Source organism: Arachis ipaensis, chromosome B09, assembly GCF_000816755.2.
Source record: "Arachis ipaensis cultivar K30076 chromosome B09, Araip1.1, whole genome shotgun sequence".
NCBI lineage: Eukaryota > Viridiplantae > Streptophyta > Magnoliopsida > Fabales > Fabaceae > Arachis > Arachis ipaensis.
The window spans coordinates 21,468,058-21,492,589 of record NC_029793.2 but is presented as its reverse complement, the minus strand read 5'-3'; the positions used below and the strand labels follow the sequence as shown (position 1 = coordinate 21,492,589).

Sequence of the window (24,532 nt, the reverse complement as noted above, 5' to 3'; positions counted from 1 at the left end):
ATCGCCACTAATCAGGACCTTAATCCTATTATTTTATTATTATTTATTATTATCAAAACACTAACACCATCATATATACTACTCCCCCTTTGAAAAACACTCACCGCGCTCTTTTCTTTTGTTATACACTCCCCCACCAGCCCTAACCCTCAGCCCTGACTCCCTATGCCCTCCATCCGTCGAAGCACTTGCCTCTAGAAGCTCTCACCTCACGCAGCCCTCGTCTGTAGCAGCTCTCGCCGTTGAAGGTCTGCTCATCTCCTCGCGTCGCCAGAAGGCCGTTTCGGAGTTGCTGGTCGCGATGCCGTCTCTGCTCTCTTCGTGAAGCCCGTACCTGTCCTCGTCGTCATCATCGGTTTGGATCTGCTGCTGGCTCGTCTTCCCGTCTCCGGTAAGCACTCATCCCTAATTATTCAGTTGCGTTTTTTTTCCTTGTTAATTTTCATAATTGTTGTTGGGTTTGATTCTGACTTCTAACATAATTTCATGGATTCTAAGGTAATTCTAGTGGATATTTGATTTTGAATTAATTTTATGGCTATTGGATTGAAATTTGGGATGTTCTTCTAGTTGCTGTTTTTATTCTGATTTTGCGTTGATATATTTGAAATTGTTAATTTTCATCATTGTTGTTGTCTCGTATTCTATTTTTATTATGTTTTTATATATTGAAATTGATTAGCTACAAAAGCGAATTCTATATAATCTGTAGTGTATAATACACATAGACATTCTACTTTCCGAATTTCAATTTTTTAGTCATTTGTGAATCTACAAAAGAAGGTGTGCATTTGAGTTCAATTTTCGCAATTACGTATTAAAACTCTTTCAAATTCATATCTCCCTGTTCTCTTGAATGTGATATAGCTGTGAAAAATTCCGGGAGATGCATGCTCAACTTTAATATCTGCATAACATCTCTCTTTAACAAGGAGAAAGTGATACTTGTGCTTTGTTAGGATCAAATTCATCATGTGATTACTTTTGGATTATTCTAAATGCTCTATGAATGCTTGTTATAGTTAGTCTTATAATAACTTGCTACATGTCTCCTTACTTTTGTTTTGAACTATCTGAAGAGGATTACTTAACTTTTAGTAGATTCTAGTTGTTATTTCAGGGCAAGATATAATTCTAATTGGAATTTTAGTTTATTCTCACACACCTCACAAATCCATGAAAGCCATTAGTTTGGACTTTGGAGTTTGGTTTAAGCTTTATGCGTGTCAATAATTTCTTGTTTGTTGGTGTACACTGTACTAAGTACTAACAATACTTGTAAGCAGCACATATCTTTAATTAATTTAACTGTTTCATTTAGTGTTTGAGATTTATTGTATCAAGTTTTCTATCTCTGTTTGAGATTCTTGTTGGGAGTGTTTTAAGATTTGCATTGGCTGGTGGCCTTTCTTGTGCCCTCTCTTGTGACAATACCTTGGTTTCTGCTGAGAAGAATTTTTATCCATTTGATGCCAGTATCCAAGTTGCATATATGATAATACAGAATTCTCAAGAAGATTTTAGTTGAGGAATAAAAGAAATAAATATAACAATTCTCTTAAGTATATTCCTATTAGTATATTCACATACTCCTTGAAAGAGGAGCAAAACTGTAGAGTTCTATAATTTATTTGAATTTTTTTTCTTTTCTTTTTTTTATAAATTATTATATCTTTGGAGGTTTTCATTGATTGTGTAGTTTGAATACTAAATATGCTTTTTTGTGGTAAAAAATACTAAGTAACTAAGTGAAATATGTAATGACATATTCATATTTCATTGTGCACACAATTGTTCAAGTATTGATTGTGTCATCATGACCCACTGAGCTAATCAACTTATTCTTATTTTGTTGAAGACTTTTTTTTAAAATAATCCAAATTCTAATGTGTTATAAAACTAGCCAGCTAGTACAATAAAGGAGTATGATTACATTAAAATATATAATTGCTTTAAGTGATTATTTAACGGTTTAATAATTTTTATGCTTTCCCAAGCCAATAATTCTCACTTTGTTAGCTGTTTATGTCCATTTTCAACGTGCCCATTAACCATACTCAATTATATTTTGGTACTTTAATTTGTTTTGTACAATAAAAAAAAGAAGAAGAAACAAGTGTTATGAGATGTTGAGAACTATGTCTTTTTTTGAGATGGAAATGTTCCATCTGTTGTTGTCTTTGGAAATTTTTTGTGCTAAGATTAATGCCATGTCTTCATGTATATTGATTCTCAAGATGGTAATGTACTACAAGATTCTCTATCTTATTTATTATTGTGGATCATTTTCTTTAAGGTATAGCTAATCTTAATTTTGTGTATTAATCTGGTTCTATTAATGTTTGTTGATCTTAGTCTAGACTTGATCTAATAGTATATATGATCCTTTTCTACTTAATTGAAAATATGATGTGGGTTTTTTGGATTTTTGGGCAACTAAACACAATTATATACTTTTCAGGTAGTGAGGGTATTGAGATTTATTCAAAAGGGCAGTGAAACATATGTTGATAAATGGAAGGCAGTTTCTATACTGGTGCTACACTTCAGGTTTGTCATTTGTATCACTTTTTTACCTTATGATAATAGAATTTAGTTGAGACCTTCACAAATTTTACCAATCTTATTTACAAGTTTTGTTCCTTGACTTTTGAATTAGTTTGTCTGCTCATCAAATCTTTTACATATAGGAGTGTGTGATGATTGTAGACACTTTATCCATTATAATTTAGGAATGTCACATCATTCTTTTCATTGTATATTTTATATGCTGCTCACTACAAATGAATATAACTGGAGAGTTTCTCACTCGTCATTTTTTTGACATATTGTAATTTATTTTCTCTTCTATTTACTTACTACTTGTTTGCTCTTATTTTTCTCTTTTAACATTGGGAGAAATAATTTAAAAATTCTTTCTCTTGTTTCTCAAATTGGTGTTTCTTTTGGAATTGAGCAATCTCCTTTTTATTTCTAATTTGTGTAAAATATGATAAAGGCAACCTCTCTTGGCAGCAGTTTCATTTAAATATGCCTTGAATAAGTACCCTGTTTATAAATAATGTAGATGGTACATCATTCTTCTCCATCTAGTGAAACTGGAATGCTAGTTGTGGACTCTGCGATAAGCATGTTGTTACTCAGAATTTTAATCTTTTATAGGGTGAAATCCATTTCAAAATTTTCGGGCTTAATCCTTGGCTTGTTTAGGTGCCAGGCGGTCCAGCTAATAAACATTTGGAACTAGACGATGTGCTTGTTCGTGTCAATAGAAAAGTAAGTGTGTCATGATACACAATTTTAGTACATCACAAAATCATATAGTTCTTTCCAGTACATCACATCAGATCATTTCATATTATGTCATATAATCATATAATTCTTTCAACAATTTTTTTTAGGTTTAGCAGTAGTTTCATAAATTATGTGATGAGTTTAGTCATGACCTATGATCTTATTCGTCATATCAAGTAAATCTTTATGTTTCATTCTTATATTATTTTTGAATGTGTATTTTACTACTGACATTTTGTTTCTAAGATATCATTATCTTGATTTGTTATTTACTTTATTCGTGATATTTTATCCATCTTTAGGTTGTTCTTATTTATGCATTTATCTAGATGTAGAAGCAATATAATTGAGCAACTTTACAAAGCCAATTTTTTAAATATAATTGTGAAAATTATGGGGGTTATAAACTTCTGTAATATACAATTTTTTTTAAAATTGCATTCAGGATTGCGGCGGTTTTTGACCGCCGGTAAAGATGGGGTCAATCCTGACACTTGTATATTGCCGCAAAATATTGAATCAGCGGCGGTTATACCAGCGGTTGCTAGAAACCGCCGCGAAATCAAATGTCCACCCCAATAACCAGGGCGGTTTTTCAAACTGCTGGTATTGTGTTTTGCGGTGATTTAAAACCGTCGCTAATAGCAAAAAAACCGCTGTTATTCTCCGTTTGTGTTGTAGTGAGCCGTAAATTTATAATACTAGTTAAGCCCTGTATACATTCATTTTGTAAACATATATAAAAGAAATTGGCTTCTACTTTAGAACTAAACTAATACTAATTAGATGTTAATATTAACTAATGTAAATTATAATTATGAATTTGGAAGTCAAGTTTGAAAATTGAAATTTGATGAATTAATTTAAATGTAACATCAAATTTTAGGATCTATATTAAGGATTAACTTGAACAAACTATTTGTTTCGTAATGGATCTTCTTTTTTAATTAGTTAGTTTCACTTGGCTATATCTCTAGTTGGTTTGTTAGCGAAACCTTAAAAGTAGATCTAAATTGTGCAATAATGTTTATTATTGTTTTTTTATCGATAACTATCGCTTTTAAATATTTTAACTAGTTATATTTTAAATATTTTAATAATACTTTTTTTAATTTATTTTTTATTTGATAGATAATCATGGCACCAAAAGATAGAAGTGGACGAATAATACGAAACACTCATATCAATCAATCTCAGCTTTCCTTGCGTAGGCCAAGTATACATTTGCCGTTAAATTTATTTTACATTAACACCTCTTGATTTAGGAAATATGATGTATGCTTTTTTTTTATTGAGTTTAGGTGAGCAAACTGTTGACATTAATTCTTCTCAACCATCGATACATGTGTGTAGGTATCTAGTTGTACTATACATTTTAGCTATATATCTTCATTGTGATTTAATTACTCCTAGGCGAGGAAGTAGTTTTATCATATCTAATTTTTTTTTGTCTTTTTTTGTTTAGGTCAACAGAGCAATAATAATGATGAACCTCATCTTACACAATTGAATGTGGGATCAGCATCACAACCATCCCCACAATTTTATCACAACGATCACCACAATTAGATGGTGTGATTTACTTCAGCTGCTAAATGTTTACATATTCACAAATAACTACACATCTAATTGAAGATTGTCTCTTATTCATTGTAGGTGCGAATTCGTCTGACGCATCTGCTTTAGACGCAGAAGATAATGAGTTACCTAATGTTGGACAATCAAGTGTGCATACTAAAATTAGGAGTAACGGGAAGATGGTAATAGCTATAGAGAAAAGCGATAAACCGTAAGTAGTTATACTATTATTTTGACTTTACTATATCCGCATACTTTTTACTTAAAATAAAAAAGAAGGGTATCACTAAGTGCAGTATCTTTAATTTATTAGTTTATTACTAGATTTATTAAAATTGACCCAATCTGTACCTACTTATTTTTTTCATGCAATCACAAATGATCACAAAGGTATGTTTGCTGTTAGAGTCTTATATATGTGTCATTTATGTTATAATATTTATTAATTTATTATATTTATTTTTATAAAATAAACAAAAAAATAAATATAAATATGTGGATATTCTTCTTCTTTGCAAAACATTGGTATTAATCTAAGCTTAAGTTCACGACACAAAATGCATTTCACTAAAGTCCAAAACATATGGCCATTTCAGATCACTATGGAGAAATTTATCAGTATATAGTTTCAAAGAAATAAAGCATTACTTTTCTTATATATCCTTTGATCCAGTATTATCACTTCTGCCCAATTAGTAACTCAATCCCTGCATTTAGTGTTATATTGGATGAATGGATGTGCATATTTCTTGTATTCCTTTCATCTTATTTTTGTCAAAATAGCAAACATAAATACGGATAACAGCAGCTCAATAAAAATGGTATGTGACCAGCAGTTAATACATGCCTTATGAATAAACTAAATATTTTCTCTGATTATTACTTGTTTTTTTTCTGATGTGTTCTTAATTTAATTGATGCAGTTATTTTTTCTCAATTTAGTTGATGCACTCTTGGGAGCTTTACATTCTTATGATCTATGTTATTTTCATGAATTATTTTAAAGTTTTGGGTAGTATAGCTAAGTCTAGAATTTGTTGTTGCTTTAATGATATATGTTGTTGTGTTAAATTATTTTTGATAATTGTGTATTTTTTAATGTAGGAAGAGATTTACAGATCATACGGTAACTCGAGACATTATGAAAGATTTGTTAAGTGAGATGCCTTCTCCAGCACCAAGATGGCAGGATTATTGTCCAAATATGAAGGACGAGTTGTTTAAAGGTTTCCTGGTAAGTAATTATAATGTTGCTTCAATGCGATTTTAAGAGATAATTGGATTGAGTAGTTACTAAGTCTTTCAATCTTTCAATTTAGAAAAAAACATGAATTTGCATCAAATTATGATAAGGCTATGGCAAGAACTGTTTGGAATAGGACAATGCTTGATCGCTATCCTGATATTTTGAAAAAAGCAAAGGAAAGAACTTTTAAGGAGGCAAACTCAACTAGTATTGACATTAAGGGTCATGGACCTAAAGCAATGAAAGTTGATGTTTGGAATGGCTTAGTTGATCACTGGTTAGATTCAAAGTGGAAAAACAAGTCTGTGGCTGGTCAAAAAAATAGGGCTGCTATACCTGCTCATAAACTACACAATGCAGGGTCTATCAGTTTTGGCGAACACAAGAAAAGAAAGGTATAAAGAAAAATATTCCCTATCTCAAATGATTTATGATAGTATATTCTAATAAATGTTGTTACAGGAAGCTAAGTTGAAGCGTAGTGTATCTTTCCTTAAAGTATATGATGATGTTCATAAGAAAAAAAGTGGAGAATATGTTTCTGAAGTATCCAAGAAAATTATTTTAGGTGTCTTTAATTTTGTAGTATAATTTACTTTCAGTTTTCTTAATAATATGTCCTTATTTTTCTGCTGTAGGACTTATATGGAGAGGCAATATCACAAAAATATGGAGAAGACGCGCGAGTGAGGAGCGTCGCCACCGTCGTCGCGCCGTGCGTCGCCAGCTTCGCTGCACCTCGTCATCACCATCGCCGTCGGACCACCATGGAGTCGTTGCCGTCGAACCGGCGCTGCGAGCTGCTATCGAGCCTCAAGCAGAATCCGATGCGAAGAGAGAGACATAACAACGCGAGGAGAGAGAGAAGGCGTTGTGGGAGTTTCTGCCGCCGCTGCTCTCTCCGCCATCGCCGCTGCCGGAGTCACGAGATGAGGTGGGGAAGGAGACCATTTTCCCTGTTGCTGTTGCAGTCACTGCGCTACTACTGCTATGCTTCATTTTCCTTGTTTTCCTTAATTACCGTAAGTCATTTTTGTTTCTGAACCCCCACTGCCATTGTCATGTTATCCGTTGATTGAGAAGTTTAAGACGTTGATGTTTTAGGATTAAGCTGCTACAACTGTGGACTGTGATGGTTGATGCTCTGAAAGAGTCGTCGCTGCTGGGGCGACTGGAATTACTACTGCCAGTTCTACCGTTGCTACCAATGCTGTTGACTTGCCCCAATTCAAGTTCAGTGTCACTGCCCTAGGTCTAGCCTGTCTCCTGACTCTGTTTCACTTTTATACTCTGAACTGCCTTGGTCTCGTTTATCTATTTATTACGATTTAATTCCATTTTATTTTCGGTATTGCCTTGAATTTTTAGAGTTGTTTCCGCGTTTGATTCCATCAAATTTGATGTTGCTGCTGTTAATACTGCTGATTCTAATGCCATTGCTGCTGTTGCTGTTAATTTGGAATAAGTGGGTTTGTCGCCTTTGATTCTTGAATTCAGCTAGTCGAGGTAGGGGCGCTTTTCTTAAACTTGTTTACTTTCCAGAGTTGTTATAAATCGATATTAATGCGTAAAATACATTTTTGGTGATTTCGTAAGTCTTATGAATTGAATTGAGTTGTTTTGGATGAATGAGGTTATTAGTTGTATTGATTGATTGATCGATTCAGAAAGTTGAATATTCTGATTAGTTGACGGATGTTGTTAAAGTAGTTTTTCTAGAGTTATTGGAAGATATTTAATAACGGCATTTGGTTTAACTTTGGAAATGATTCGATTTTAGGAAAGTTTTAGTATTGAAATTTGATTTGATATTGAACCTGATTTGATATCGGAATTTGATTTTAAAACAAATTTGGAAAGGGCTTGATATTTGGTCGAACAGGGTTTGAGGAACGGTTTGGTTTGAAACTGTTTGAGAAAACCGAGAGTTCTTAATTATTGATTAATGCTGTTGAATGAGATTGATTTAGATTGTGATTTATAGGACTGGTTGATTGGATTCTGGATTTTGCTTTGAAAACAGTTTTCTTATTAAATATCTTCTTATGACAACTTTGAAACTTCGCGGTGAGACCGTGTGGTTAGGTTCTCACCCCCCCTACAGCTTTACCTTTTCAGGAACCAGATGAAGAGGCATTAAGAGGAGTTATACTGGGTTTGACTTATATGATGCTGTGTTAATTAGATTATTTTCTTCCCTCATCTTTGTCATTACAAACTTGTAAGAGGGATAGGAATTGTATGTTCTATATGTATATTATTTTATGAGGTATTATGTAAGGAGTCTTGTACATGAATCTATGCCTGCTTGTATTTTTCTTAAGATAAAGTGTTTATTTTCATTTAATAATAAAAAAAAAAGAAATCAGCGAATACAGTGTCGAGTCAGGCTCCTATTTTAGTATTTAGTATGTAAAGCAGTCGTAATACTTCTTTCTATCAGAGTGGCGCAGCCAGAAGCGTGACTTCTGATAGTGAGGGTGTTACATTGTGGTATCAGAGCAGTTCATCCTAATTAGAGCCTTGGGGATGGACTGACCATGCTTCATTGCATTCTCTGAGTGTCTGTCATGTTGTAGGTCTTGTCCAAGTAACAAGAATTAGAATTTTATGCACATGACTGCCTATTAATCAACACTGTTAGCTTACCGTTGCATATCTGTTGATGTTAAGTCTGGCCAACTTAATGTTGATGGCTTATGTGAACGGGAAAGTTAATAGGTTATTATAGGCGAAAAAGAATTGAGAAGTAATGGTTAATGCGAGTCACGTGGTTCGCGGATGCTAGGGTTCGCTTTTCGTGCTTGGTTTCGATTTATGATTCTTGTTTACGTCGCTTAGGTTGGCATATCGTTTCTTTTTTGTTTACTATCCTCATTAAAGTTTTTTGACTCGGATTCCTTTCTTGAATCATCATTGATCATTCTCCAACCGTATTTCATTATTCGTCCATAATCTTATTTGATTGTATTCTTAAGAATTTGTTTGAGTCTTTTAAAAACATCTGTCTTTACCATTGATTATATTCTTCTTCAAGAATCCTGTGCTCATTGATTTGAACTTGAACTTGTTTTGGCATAATGTATGATCTTTAAATCTTGAGCGATTTGAACCTTGAAGATTATGATTCGAACTAAGCTAACTTTGTAAATTGATACTTTTGCTTCATGTCTAATGTATACCTTAAACTTACCATATTCTTGATTACCTTCCAAATTCTCGGCATCATAAAATCCTGACCTTGAATTTCTCTACGTAATCTGTGTATCTCCTTGACGTAATCTGAGCTCATTTTGGATTGGAAAAGTTTTGAATTGATCTTTTTCTTACTTAATTGTGTTTCCCAATCATCTTTCAAAATTTTGGATAAGATTACTTTTAAGTTTAGCATATACTTTTCTACATGGATTCTAAAATTTCTTTATATGGTTTAAATCTGTTTATCTGTAAAGCTTCACCTATTCTTCTATAGAAAACAATTTCTACTTTGCATTTCCTTCATTTACTACAACTTGATTTATTTTCAACCTTATCACAGTTTTTAAACGTACTTTTATGTGATTTTACATCCTAGTATTTTGAGAAAATGAATTCATTCCTTCCTTAGATTATCCATTTTTTGTAAACACTACCATTGATTTTTAGTCTTCTTTTCCCCTCAGCTCAAAATCCGGTTTAAATAAAAGTACCATTCTTTTTCTTGATTCTTCCTATCGAAGTTCTTAAATTCAAAATTCTTTCTTAGGATTACAACTTTATTTCCTAACTTATGTTTTTATGCAAATTCTTATTTGATTACCTAAAAAGTCTTTCAAAATTTTCGATGAAAAATTTTATCCTTAGTCTAACTAATTTTCATTTCACAAATCTTGCATAATCTAGTTCAACTTGAATTTGTTGTAGCATGACGTAATATTTACGTTTTTGATGATTCTCTTGAATTTTGTAACAATTGCCCTGTTTTCCTCTATGGTTTCTATTGGCGTCCTTTGAAATTAAAATTTTCCTAATTCCATTTTGATTCTCCCTTTCGGCATACTTCATGACTTTTGATCATTCTTATTTGTTGGTGGTTTGAACCATTTTGAAGAAGTTTTGAATTCTTTTGAAGAAATTTAAGTTTTGAATCAACTTTTTAAGTTATTGAGTTCCTTTTTAGTGCATCTTAATATTATTGAACATCCTTATAAAGTTGTGACTTCAAGTATATTATTGGAGTTTTGTTTTAAACATTTTTAAACAAGTTTTGATTTATTCTTATGCAAAGTTGTCCCTGACTTTGAATTGTCTTACTTGAGCAGTGCCTCTCTTTGATGTGATTTGAACTTGTTTCGGGGCGATATAACCGTTTATTAAAATTTTAATAAAATCGCTTTCAATTCAGCCTACACTCCTTTACTTTTATATTCTAAAAATTCCTGTATATGATTTAAACCTGTTCGATTGTAATGCATCATCTTTTCTTTTATGAGTAAAACTTTTTGTCAAGTTTTCTTTCAACAAGATTGTAGTTTTCATACATGCTTGAAAAAGAGAAAATACAATTTAGCTCTTAGCCAAATTAATCTTTCCATTTACAAAGTTTGTGTAATCTATTTCCATTTGAATTTATATTGAAATAATGCCACATTTATACTTTTATTAATCTTTTGAAGAATGTTTGTTACCCATTTTCTCTTTCAGAACATGAAATGATTTCCCCTTAAGTTTTCCATTCTTTACAAACAATGCATTCGAAAATATTTTTAAACCATACTCAAGTTCTATAAACTTTGTTTTTGGTTTGGATATTCTTCTTCTGTAAACCTTATATTTTTTAATTGAGCTTGAATTCGTTTCAAAATACTGTGTTGTTTTTCATCTTATTGATCCTATCGAATCCCTTCGACTCAAGAGTTACCCTTAAAGTTATCAGTTGATCCTTTTTCCAACATTCTTCATTACTTATTTATCCTTGTCCACTTGTGATTTCAACAATTCTTTCAAATTCTTGCGAACACGATCCTTACTACTTTTCCTTCTTTTCTAAGGTCTGTTATCCTTCTGAGTATACTCAAGATTAGTTTTGATATCTTGTGTACCTATTGGACTTAGTAAACAACACATTAATTCTTTGGGGTACGTTTGGTGGATGCAAAAGGTGAAATTTGTAAATGTACGATGTTGCAGGGAGTTGTGGAACCTTATTTCATGTGAAAGGATTTTGTTGATGTCGGGTTTGTGACCATTAAGATTTGCAAAGTGTTTGATGTGGTTGAAAACCTTCAGATGAGTTTTTCGATGAAGTACGATTGAGGATGGAGAGAATAAGTTAAGTTAAAGTTTGAATAATTGAATCTCTGAAGTTGGTGTGAGATCAAATGCGAACGTTAAGCACGTTGTTTTAATCCTAACCCGTTTTATAACCTTTTATCGCCTTATTTTACTATCACATGTTTGAAACAAATCATTTTGTGCATCAAGCCTATCTTGTAACCTTGTTTCACATCATACTTATACCCTTCATATTTTTATATGAAAATCCTGGTATTTGAAACTATATGTATATATAATGAGAACTTTTCGCCTTTTCTTTAAATAAGTTCAAGAGGAGTACTATGAAAATCTCTTTTATTTTGTATCAATTTTCGAGGACGAAAATTTTTATAAGGTGGGTAGGATGTAAGACCCATAAATTTCAGAAAAAAAAAGAAAATTAAATTATATTATTTCTAATTATAAATTAGAATACTTGATTAAAAACTGATTAGTAAATTGATAATTAAGTAGTATTTTTAAAGTAATTTTAAGAGATTAAATTGCGCGAGTGAGGAGCATCGCCACCGTCGTCGCGCCGTGCGCCGCCAGCTTCGCTGCACCTCGTCATCACCATCGCCGTCGGACCACCATGGAGTCGTTGCCGTCGAACCGGCGCTGCGAGCTGCTATCGAGCCTCAAGCAGAATCCGATGCGAAGAGAGAGAGACATAACAACGCGAGGAGAGAGAGAAGGCATTGCGGGAGTTTCTGCCGCCGCTGCTCTCTCCGCCATCGCCGCTGCCGGAGTCACGAGATGAGGTGGGGAAGGAGACCATTTTCCCTGTTGCTGTTGCAGTCACTGCGCTACTACTGCTACGCTTCATTTTCCTTGTTTTCCTTAATTACCGTAAGTCATTTTTGTTTCTGAACCCCCACTGCTATTGTCATGTTATCCGTTGATTGAGAAGTTTAAGATGTTGATGTTTTAGGATTAAGCTGCTACAACTGTGGACTGTGATGGTTGATGCTCTGAAAGAGTCGTCGCTGCTGGGGTGACTGGAATTACTACTGCCAGTTCTACCGTTGCTACAAATGCTGTTGACTTTCCCCAATTCAAGTTCAGTGTCACTGCCCTAGGTCTAGCCTGTCTTCTGACTCTGTTTCACTTTTATACTCTGAACTGCCTTGGTCTCGTTTATCTATTTATTACGATTTAATTCCATTTTATTTTCGGTATTGCCTTGAATTTTTAGAGTTGTTTCCGCGTTTGATTCCATCAAATTTGATGTTGCTGCTGTTAATACTGCTGATTCTAATGCCATTGCTGCTGTTGCTGTTAATTTGGAATAAGTGGGTTTGTCGCCTTTGATTCTTGAATTCAGCTAGTCGAGGTAGGGGCGCTTTTCTTAAACTTGTTTACTTTTCAGAGTTGTTATAAATCAATATTAATGCGTAAAATACATTTTTGGTGATTTCGTAAGTCTTATGAATTGAATTGAGTTGTTTTGGATGAATGAGGTTATTAGTTGTATTGATTGATTGATTGATTCAGAAAGTTGAATATTCTGATTAGTTGACGGATGTTGTTAAAGTAGTTTTTCTAGAGTTATTGGAAGATATTTAATAACGGCATTTGGTTTAACTTTGGAAATGATTCGATTTTAGGAAAGTTTTAGTATTGAAATTTGATTTGATATTGAACCTGATTTGATATCGGAATTTGATTTTAAAACAAATTTGGAAAGGGCTTGATATTTGAAAACGATTTGTTCATTGAGAATAATTTACTATTTTGGAAATGGGTCGAATAGGGTTTGAGGAACGGTTTGGTTTGAAACTGTTTGAGAAAACCGAGAGTTCTTAATTATTGATTAATGCTGTTGAATGAGATTGATTTAGATTGCGATTTATAGGACTGGTTGATTGGATTCTGGATTTTGCTATTTCCTTGTGTTGAGTGTGGTTGTTGTGAAAATTGTTATTGGGAGTGATTTGACTTATTATCAGGTGTTTGGTTTGGTTTTGGTTGGGACCCGAAAAGGGTGGCAGAATCCGAGTTTTAGAGGAGATGCTGCCGAAATTTTATAAAATTGGAAGTTTTGTTTGAAGTAATTGTTTAAAAAGATTTAGTTCTTAAACGTTATTTATTTAAGATTGATTTATTTAGAAATGAAAGAATTATGTTTTGGATTGAGATTGTTGATTAACGGAAAGAAGAATGATGAGGATTGATTTGAAATATGATTTTAAAATGAATTTGGAAATGGGATATGGATTGATGAATGATGATGATATTGAAAATGGCTTAGATATTGATGAATGATGAATGAATTGTTTATATGGCTTATGAATTTGAAATATCTGAGATACGAGGTTCCCTGGATTAAGTGCCGTGGCTTGCCACCACGTGTACCAGGTTGAAAACTCGATACTCTGTTGACCCTACGACGTAAGTGTGACCGGGCACTATATAAATTCCCGGGAATGTTACCCCCATTGAGCAATATTGATTATTTGAGAAAAAGCTATGCATAGACTCTTGGGGATGCACGTCGGGGGACGGTCTAAGGACAATTCAGACTTGTCGGGTTGGCTGGATAACCGACAGATGAGCCTCATCAGCCATAGGACAGGCATGCATCATATGCATTTGTATGCTTTGCTTGGGTTTGAACTTGTTTTGGTTTGCCTAATTGCTAAACTGTTCTTAACTGCTACTTGAACTATTTGCTGTAACTACTACCTACTTGTGTTTTCCTTGTCTGTCTTGCCTGTGTTTGTCCTGGCGTGCTACATTTGAGGATGAACTTTGGTGCTGAATTAATGACTGTGTTGTTTGATTGCATGGTTGGTTTCTGATTGAGATTTTCTTATAAGAAAGGAAAGATTTTGGACTTCTGAAAGATTAAATATTGTTTCTTTGAAAGAGTTTTGAACGATTTCCTATTAGTTTTAAAAGATTCATAAGGCAATGATAATCACTGAGCTTGAAAACAGTTTTCTTATTATATATCTTTTTATGACAACTTTGAAACTTCGCGGTGAGACCGTGTGGTTAGGTTCTCACCCCCCTACAGCTTTACCTTTTCAGGAACCAAATGAAGAGGCATTAAGTAGAGTTATACTGGGTTTGACTTATATGCTACTGTGTTAATTAGATTATTTTCTTCCCTCATCTTTGTCATTACAAACTTGTAAGAGGGATAGGAATTGTATGTTCTATATGTATATTATTTTATGAGGTATTATGTAAGGAGTCTTGTACATGAATCTATGCCTGCTTGCATTTTTCTTAAGATAAAGTGTTTATTTTCATTTAATAAAAAAAAAAAAATCAGCGAATACAGTGTCGAGTCAGGCTCCTATTTTAGTATTTAGTATGTAAAGCAGTCGTAATACTTCTTTCTATCAGAGTGGCGCAGCCGGAAGCGTGACTTCTGATAGTGAGGGTGTTACAGGTTAGGCCGCAGTCTAGATATTGGTATTTGTGATCATAGAGATGTGCCATTACCAGAAGATACAGGTGTTTCTACAGTCAAACCAATTTCACAAGCGGACATCACTGAAGCTATTAAAGAAGCATTGCCTGGTGCTATAAATGCAGTGTTGCCTAGTGTTGTAAATGAAGCTATACAGAGTAATCTATTGTCTCTCCTTTCTAAGATTCCAAGATTCCCTCAAGAAAAGGACCATTAGAGTGATTTTGCTGGCAATAATATTAATTAGGTAGCTTATGTTAATGCATTTTGTTAGGCTTAGCTTATTTAGGTAGTTTATTTGTTTGATAGATAATTGATAGGGCAATTTGTTTCATTTTCAGGTTTTATGGAAGTTATTGTTACTTTTATTGGTAGTTTACCTAGTTGAAAAATAATTATTTGGATTGATTTTTAGAGTTACTGATATTGTTAGATTTAGCTTGTTTTGGTATTTTATTTGTGAAGTGCTTATGTTGAAAATGTTGCATTAGACTTTTATTTTAATAAATATGTTGGGTTTGAATTTTTTTAAATATATATAATTTTGATGAACTAATTTTATTTGTATGCATTATAATCTTAGTTCAATCACTAAAAAAAATATGATGTTTATTTTAGTATAGCGACAAAACTGGAATCCTAACCGATATTCTAGAAAAATTAGCGACATACTCACTGTTAATGATGGTGACAAATAAAAGACTATATTGCGATTGAAATATTTGTGAGATACCTATAGATTTGTTACTAGTTTAAAGGAATTTGCGATAGTATTGCAACTAATTGACTACATATTATTTCCTAGCAAATTAGCGACTATTTCATAACTCTACTTTCTCATTTCAAATAGCTTTGGTTTAGCGACAACATTCCTACAAATTTGATTAAGGATTTTCAAAGATTAGCTATAGATTTGCTACAAAATGTGACAAATTTGCGATCATATTAGCGGACAACTTGCGACGAGTTAAGTTCGAAAAATTTTCTCGCTAATTAGCGTCAACTAAGCATTCTATTTCGTCTACGAAACTAGTTTGCATTTAGCGATAAGTCTGCTGCAGTAGAATTTGTCGCTAATTAGCGACTACCGTTTAGTCTATTTCTTCTATGGAATTAGCTTTTACTTTAGTGATGGATTTGCAACTATCTATTCGGTAGCTAAAAAACTTTCCGATGAATTACAGATTGCTGTGTTTACCTCACTGATCTGCAAACTGTAATTAGCGAGGAAAGCATTAGTTGCTAGGCGGTAATTAATCTGTCACAAATTATATTTTGCGTCAGATTAGCGATGATTTTGCGACTCTTTTTGTGGTAGCTAATCGGCCATATTCTTATAGTCAAGTCCAACAAAACGAGCCTCACCCGTACGAGCGTGTAAACACATGTGCTACTCAATGGTTTCCATAGTGCGCTCACTCACGAAGTCACCATTATGAAAAACGCTTCTTCTTCTTTCTCGATCAAAACCACAACCGTCAAGATTCAAACCACATTCAAAAACTCTGAAGAAACTGTCAAAATCGTCGCCAACACTCGAGAAAATCAACAAGAAAATTTCAAAATCTTCATCAAAAAACACCGAAAGATTATTTAAGGTACTGTTTCACTAATCTTCGAGGTTTTTTACCTTTTTATATCTCATTTCGAACGCGAAACACTATATCGCCGTATTTCTGTTTATTAAGTAGATTCATCATGTGTTCTTGGTTGAAAATATATATTACTATTCTTGTCAAACTATTCTATAGGTGATAACTATTTTACGTTCTGTTTAATGTATATTTTAATGTATTTTTGTGCATGTTCGAATGTTTGAAACTGAGTTTGTATAAATAGAAACTTTCGCGGTATTTCAAGTAAATTCGACTATAACTGGTGCTGTTGTTCTTGAATTTGTACTTGTGGTTCTGGTGTAATTTTATACAGGTTTGGTTGACTTGAATATCATTTTGAACTCATATAATATCATGTAATCCAAAAAATAATAGAGGTGTATGTGATTGGTATCGAGTGTATATGGCTGGTATTTGGGTGCATGTGACTGGTATTTGGGTGTATATCAATCGAATCGGAGTGTAACTGGTGCTATTGTTCTATACCTAGTGTAACTAGAAACAGAGTATTGTCTTGTGCTTCTGGTGTCATTTTATGCAGGTTTAGTTGACTTGAATATAATTTTGAACTCATATAATGTCATGTAATCCAAAAAGAAATAAAGGTATATGTGATTGGTATTTCGATGTATGTGACTGGTATTTGGGTGTATATCAATCGAATTCGAGTGTAACTATTGATGCTTTTTATCTATTAACAATATTTTTTCCTTGCAGTAAAAATGGCAAGCAAGAATCCTGATGGAAAAAAATACAATGTAAGCACACATATATCATAGACCAACTCAATTTTTCTTTGTATAAATATAGCTTATTTAAATGATTTTTGTTTCATTTCTTTACAGTAAACCAAAGATTTGAGATGCTTAACAAGACTATTTAATGAAAAGTTCCAACACATGAGCGAAGAAAAGAAAGTTGTCATCCGGGAATTGGAATTTGATGGTTTGATGCACATCCCACCGATGAATCTATCACATAAACTCTTGAAGCAGTTGGCATATAGCTTCAATGTGGGAACAAACAAATTGGACACCCGGTACGATAAATTGACCATCAACCCTAAAAATAAAGGAGCTACAATTGGCTTGAATGCATATGGTAACTGATTGCACAAAACCTTTATACTTGCATTCTTTGTAATCTATTATTCTGAACTCATATTATCTCATGTAATTAAAAAATAAATTAAGGTGTATATGACTGGCATTTCGGTGTATTTTAAGTGAATTGGAGTATAATTGGTGATCTTGTTTTGCCGCTTCTGTAGGGGGTCCTGTTTCCAGAAAAAGTTAATTTTAAAGAGTTATCTGAGGAGGAAAAAGAAGTTTTTAGAAGGTTCCAGGGCAAAACATTCAAGAATCTGACAGATGAGATGATAGATCACTACAAGGGATACGGGACATTGCGGCGGTTTCTGGAGTGATTTGCGGCGGTTTTTAGCCGCCGCGTAACGTGATTCTAGCAGTTCCTTAAGCGTCGCCTATTAGGGGGTGGTTATATGATTTTGCGGCGGTTTTCAGAAACCGCTGGCACAACCGCCGCAAAACCCAGAAGTAGCGTCGAAATGTTTGGAGTCGGTTTTAAACCACCGCGATCTGTCCAACCGTGATCCACACGAGATAATCGGCGGTTTGAAACTGCAGCTGTTTAATGGCCATGGATTTGTCCACATGTAATGGCCGGCGGTTTGCAAAAGGCTGCTGTTTACTGGCCACCGTTTTTCCGAATGTAATTGGCGGCGGTTTTAAAATGTCGCTATCTCCTAACATGATTTTTCAAATTTCTAACGGCTATTTCGCAACCGCCGCTATTTTCTGGATAAATGGCTGCAAAAATACTGTATTGTACACTGGCAATCAATGCTCTTTTTTATTTTAATGTACAATTTATTTTTATTTTTATTTTTTTATTGAATCCTTCTTAATATTAGTAAGTTAAATTATTTTATATCCCGAAAAATAAATTGCAAGGTAAACGACAATAGCAAAACCATTAATTTAATATATATAATTATCCAAATATCAATAAAGTGTACTCCTTACTAAGAGTTGCATAATCAACACCAAAAAAGTGTATATCTGAAAGAAAAAAAAGGTTCCACAATCCTAAGATCTACTTTCTATTCTGTCCCTCCAACGCACTCATCCATGCGGCAACGTCTGATGGCAGCTTCCCACCTTGCCCTTGAAGTAGACATATCAAAGCACTCTCATTGCCTGCATCCTGACCTTTTCAGCTGCTACTTCATCCTCCACTGCCTGTCTTTTTGTCTTCTCGGCTGCTACTTCATCCTCCACTGCCTGTCTTTTGGTCTTCTCGGCTACTACTTCATCCGTCACTACCTTCCTTTTCAATTTCTCTGCTGCCAACTCTGCTTGTAGTTCAAGCAGCACCCTTTGGGTCTCCTCCCTTTCAAAATCATTGCTCGGATGATGGGAATTCATATTGAAGACTTGACTAGAAGTCGGCCCCAACCCCATGCCACGCACCCTACTCGGGTGCTCCTTTCCGATAGCTTGAGTAAGCGAATCATTCTGAGATAACAATATAGAGGATTCATCACGTTGCTCAAAGCCTCAATTCTTTCCTACACACATAGATAAGCAATTATAAGCATTTATTAGCTAGTCGCTAACCGCACAGACTTCCAATAAAATTTTAAAAACTAAAACATAGGAGAAACTACTTCCCGATTCTCAACACATTACTTACTCCAATAGCCCAAGCTGCATCATGGACATAGGAGCCATTAGCTCTTTTGTGCGTTAAGAGATACAACTCTCCTCTATTAACTCTCCTCCCTTGTCGTTCTGACTGTACCAATAATGATGATAAAGTGAATAAGTAGAGGAAGAGATAGTTCAAAAATATTCCCAAAATTAGATTACCTCTTCTTCTTCGAGCCTTGCCAAGCTTTTCGATCCGCCGGTGTGGGTGTAAAGCTACTTTGATCGATTCTCAGCATTTTTCTTACACTTCTCCTGTCATGCCATCAAATTAAGAGTTACTAGACACTAGTTCTGACTAACTCAATGTGACATAAATGGACTTTTTCTGTTATGAAACAAAACTATATTATCTATGTCTCTTCACTATTGCGATAATCGAGAAACCATCTCCAATGGTCCACAGTAATTCCATCTGGGCGGTTTTCAATATTTTCTTCAAGTGAAAGTTCTGGGTCATAGCAGTGATGGTATAATCTGTTCCTCGTTTCCTTCCAAGCCCTTCCTAGCATTTTGAATATTATACGCTTGATAATTCCTCTACTATCTTCTTCAAAATGGAACATTTCCTGCAACACTAAATTTAAGTTGTCAGTAGTGTTCAAATTATGAGTTTGGAATGGTACAAAAAAATAAAAATAACATTTTACCTTTACACATTCATTATAGACCTTGTCCCTGGTGCGAACCTTTCTCCAGTCCTTCTCGCAGATTGGGAATTTGGTGTAGTCAGATCCTAGCAGTCCCATAATGCCGCTCAGTAGACCTGCTTCATCCCCAACTGGTTGCAGTGCACTGTTAAACCCGAGTACGATCTTTTTTCCGTTAGGTGGCTTCATAGCTTCCTTCACACTCAGTTTGACCTGTTTGATTGTGCCATCAGATTCTGTAAAACATATTTATTCTTAGTTAGTTACCATTGGAGCCAAGCTACGATGACATCATAGGAAAATAGCTAAATGAAAAATAGAATTAAATAAATTCTCTTATACCAATTGTTTTAACATCCCAAAATTCTATGGTCTTGCATCCCTTGCGCTTCTGAGCATCCGATACAGCAAAAAGGTTATCAACATGTTGGTCAAAAGAATCTACCTCATCTGCCTCTGGGTCTAAGTCTTCGGCTTCCAGCTCCGAGTTTTGAACATCATTCGTGCAAGCCTGTGGAGCAGGTAGTGGTTCGCTGCGGGGCGGACGAAAGGGGCGTAAAGACGAGGATGCGAGGGCACCACTGCCACTGGGCGGCAAAATTGGGCAGTCTGCTCTCTGTGAAGTTGAGGCCGCATCAAATCCTACTTGAGGCTGCTGACATGCTGTGTCTACACGGGCTTTCTTCGTAAAACGACCTACCCTGGGCATCTTTTCTAACTGCATTCAGATCAAAACAAAGTGATAATAATTAATATATAGATAATAATATGTATTAACATGCAAAAATGATACTGGCATACCCCAGTTACTATTATTTGAACTCGGGTATTTATGACATATTGATACTAAATAATTTATAAAATGAGACCAAAGACCGCAGTTAAAGGTGATAATAGATAATTTAATCAGAATTATGAAATACACTAACAATTAAAGGTATTAATAAGTAATGATAGTTATGGTAAATCAATATCATGTGATACTAAGCTTACTTGGTATACAGGAATTATGCCCAAATTTGTGGTTTGGAATACACTACCAAGTCGTACCTATTGCAATTGTATATATCATCATATAGCTCATTATATTAATGGTGGACATAGCGTGTCATCACCAAACAAAACACATACATATAAACTATAATAAGAATAATATATAGCATGTGCAATTCACAATTCATAAATTCATTCCAAGCTCATATATAGATTAGGAGAGTACATGAGTACATGAGTTGAGAGACTCTATTAACAAAGAACTCAAAGTTGGGTCTAAAAAAGTTAACCATTAATGTATTCATAATTACTCTATAATGCCTCGAATCATGATAATATTCTGCACTATTAGAGGTTAATTTTGGGCTTGAGACTTAGCAGTAGCATGTTTATTAATTAGAAAATATCATGTTTAGTTATAATAATTAGGGTAATATTGGAGAGTTGAGACTTGACTACTAAATGCAAACTAAACGTACTGGAGAGGTCATTACTTATTTCTATGTTAACAACGTCACAAGTCATTGCAAAATTTGGACAATGAACATTGTTTGCAAGAAATTTCTATGTCCTGGGTAGCAACATCTTCCGTAGTTCACACTTTAAGTTGATTATTAATTTCTTCCTATCGCCTAAATAGTGTCACTGTTAACACTGCTCACTTATAGACCAGTCAATTCAAAGTTGAAACCTGAAATTTGAGTCAATAGAAGTATCTAGAAAAGTAAAAAACCCAAGGAGCACTACAGCCTTCACCATTAACGGACTCATGCTCCTCATCAACAAAAGCCACTCCCCATTAACAAATTAACTCAGTTAACCACATTAAGAGAAACTTGCATGTAAACTTTAAACTCATTATTAGCCTCTTTTTCAAACACTAAACAAGAAATTGAGCACAGGGTGTCTAGTGGTGCTTACCCGCAGGTGGATGACTGGATTGAGGGTGAGAGTGGAACCACCGAACTTCGGGTAGAGTGAGAAGGGGCTCCAGGACACTGGATCGCCACAGAGACAGGCGTGGAGGAGAAGAACCAGGACGAAGAAGGCTTCTTAGTGGTTCGACAATATTGAATGGTTTAGTATTAGGTGAATAATAAGGATTAGGGATGTGGCGGTGGCTTCTCTGGTTTGAAATTTAAGCATAAACAAAAATGTGGTTTGAAGTTTGAACTTTGAATCGGTTTAACAAAAACAAAAATAAAAAAAATGATCTCAATCACTATTCTAATTTCTTCGTCTTTTATTTTATTTTATTTTAATCTTGCCCGTATATTTTTAGTAAATTTTAATCTTTTAATTTATTGAAAGAGTAATTATGAAATTTTAAGAATTAGTTTAAAAATAATGAAAATAAATACAACGTTTAAAAAATAGGTGAATGGCAATATCAAAGAAACTTCTAAAAACTTAAGATATGGAAATATTCTGCATGAATTATCGATTAGTTGCAAGCACACAGAACTCAGAAAAATCACTTATAAATCAAGTATATATCCTTCAAAAATAGTGTAATAATATCTGCATCAAGATAAGTGAATTTATATCCTTTTACTAATTTTTTTAGTTTAATGAAATAAAACAAGATATAAAAATTCTACAGACATACGTTTCAAAAATTATTCTTCTAAGGCAGATTGACCTCTCTTGTTCTTTTAATTAATTTTATAATATATATATACATATTAGAAAAATAAATTTTTAATAAATTTTATTATAAGATAATGAGATCTTCAAAAAATATGTTTTAACATAAATTATTCTTCTTCAAATTATACAGAATTAACCTGTCATATAAAAATAATTCGCAAATAGTTTTATGCATTAAAAATTTATTAAGACAAAAATATTCCATCCAAATTTTTTTTGAATAAATTTTAGGTATTTATTCTATAAATAATTTCTCCTCTATAAAATATAAGGTACAAGTCTAAGAATGTCATTTTGCCAATATGATAGTCATGATTACAGAATGTAGTTCATTAAGTAGTTTCACCACCTAGGTTTATGCATTTATATTTGTATTACATTTAAAAACGTATATATATGACAAATCAGTAATATGAAAGTATTGAATTCGTACGAACCATTAATCCAACAACTCACAATATAAATTAATTCAAGAATTATATACTAAATTGAGATTAATCTCCTCCAAATTCATAGCTACTTCATCAAATTCAACATCCAAAGGAAAAAACACAAACAGTCACTTTGTTCAATTTAGTCCCAACATTTCATAAGATAAGTCAGACTAATAATAAAGCGTTGAGTCAACAGATATCATTCTCCTCTGGAGTTTTATTGAGGTCAAAGGTTATGATGGAAGGTTGGTGTCGTTTAGACACAACCTCATCAGAACTATCTAGCACAATGTCTTCTTCGAGCATTGAATGTTGAACTATCTCGCCTGTCTCTTCCGGAACTTCTTGAGTCTTTTCCGGAGCCAAATTTGACGGATACACCATAAGCAACCAAGTTAATAGAATTTGCAAATTTTACAAAAACCAAATCACAAAATAGCTCCATGTTATAAACTGCTAGTTTGGCTTACATTCCCAAAGTTTTGTAAGACCTCTTTCTGTAAGAGTGAATTCCTCCGGAGATGCAATTTCAAGTTCAACCTGCAGACTATTCTGATAGCGTGCCTGCACAAATTCAAAGAGGTTCCAGCTGAAAAGGTGCAGTAATTGGTAGCTAGAAGTCATCAACAACACTAACCAGAGGCACTTTCTAGATACTTCAGCAACATTTAATGCTTCACGTTTCAACTTAAGAACATGTCAAATGGACATCGTGGTATCTAAGTAACTAATAAAGTACCATTCAAAAACTCTCATTTTTAGAACCAGTTAGACCAAACAGAAATATAAATCAGGTATAGGTGTTCTATTCTACCTACACATGAACATGCTAAGGTCAACACCTAGAATCTGGAAGGGGAGTATAAGATAGAAGAAAAAAAAAGGAATACAAGATACAATAAGGAGGAATAATGTATGAAGCCATCCTGAATCAGATTGATAAAACAATCTTCAAAATAAATTCCAGGAAAGATATCAAAATCATTCAAGCACACAAAGTACTAAACAGAAGAAAGAGTACAGGGAGTATCTTAGAGACACCAGATCATTCAATAAAACAGTAAAAAAAAAAGAAAGAGCAAATTACCGTGTTTGCACCTCAATAATTATCTATGAAAGTAAATTTACCAATATAACTTCTACATCAGCAAGTAAATTATAAAATGAATTCTGTATCTTTTCTAAAGCTTGATGCCAAGTGCTAGGTCAGCTATTGTAAATATCTTATTCCTAGGTCAGCTACCTGGCTGCCAGCAACTACATACTGTCAACAAGAGCTAGAATCCAACCCATTTATAATATTCAATCACATTCATTGCACTAACAGGATACACTAACAATGTTCCAACTGAAACAAGAAAATATCACACTGATACAGTAATACTACAATTAATAATCTGGAAAATCCTTCATCATGCTTCAGTGTACAAATCATGCTTATTGCAAGATTCAATGAAGAAAATTAACTTACTAAATTACATCCACCTCCAGTTCTTGGTTTTCAACTCTCTTCTTCCAAACAATCTCCTTAGGAAGTAAAAAGAAAAAAAAATAGAACAAACTAAGAGGAAAAGGGAATGACTTGAGGTATGCTAACTTAAATTGCTATGATCCCGTTGGAGTAAA

At 33.7% G+C, this 24,532-nt stretch overlaps 3 long non-coding RNA genes across 5 annotated transcripts; all 3 read left to right on the top strand.

Moving 5' to 3' along the window:
- LOC107619045 lies at positions 58 to 6,797 on the top strand. Of its 3 annotated transcripts, none has more exons than XR_002354067.1 (10): positions 58 to 391; positions 2,462 to 2,550; positions 3,211 to 3,276; positions 4,426 to 4,510; positions 4,596 to 4,643; positions 4,760 to 4,866; positions 4,951 to 5,083; positions 5,977 to 6,110; positions 6,192 to 6,513; positions 6,757 to 6,797. It is a non-coding gene; the product is annotated as an uncharacterized LOC107619045 (long non-coding RNA). The 3 variants fall into 3 exon arrangements; XR_001615475.2 differs by having other exon boundaries at positions 66 to 391; positions 4,596 to 4,647; positions 5,977 to 6,106; XR_002354066.1 differs by having other exon boundaries at positions 67 to 391; positions 5,977 to 6,106.
- Positions 6,795 to 8,404, top strand: LOC107619046. Its single transcript, XR_001615478.2, has 4 exons — positions 6,795 to 7,140; positions 7,223 to 7,370; positions 7,487 to 7,624; positions 8,223 to 8,404. It is a non-coding gene; the product is annotated as an uncharacterized LOC107619046 (long non-coding RNA).
- Positions 11,919 to 14,520, top strand: LOC107619047. The gene is made up of 4 exons (XR_001615479.2): positions 11,919 to 12,262; positions 12,345 to 12,492; positions 12,609 to 12,746; positions 14,433 to 14,520. It is a non-coding gene; the product is annotated as an uncharacterized LOC107619047 (long non-coding RNA).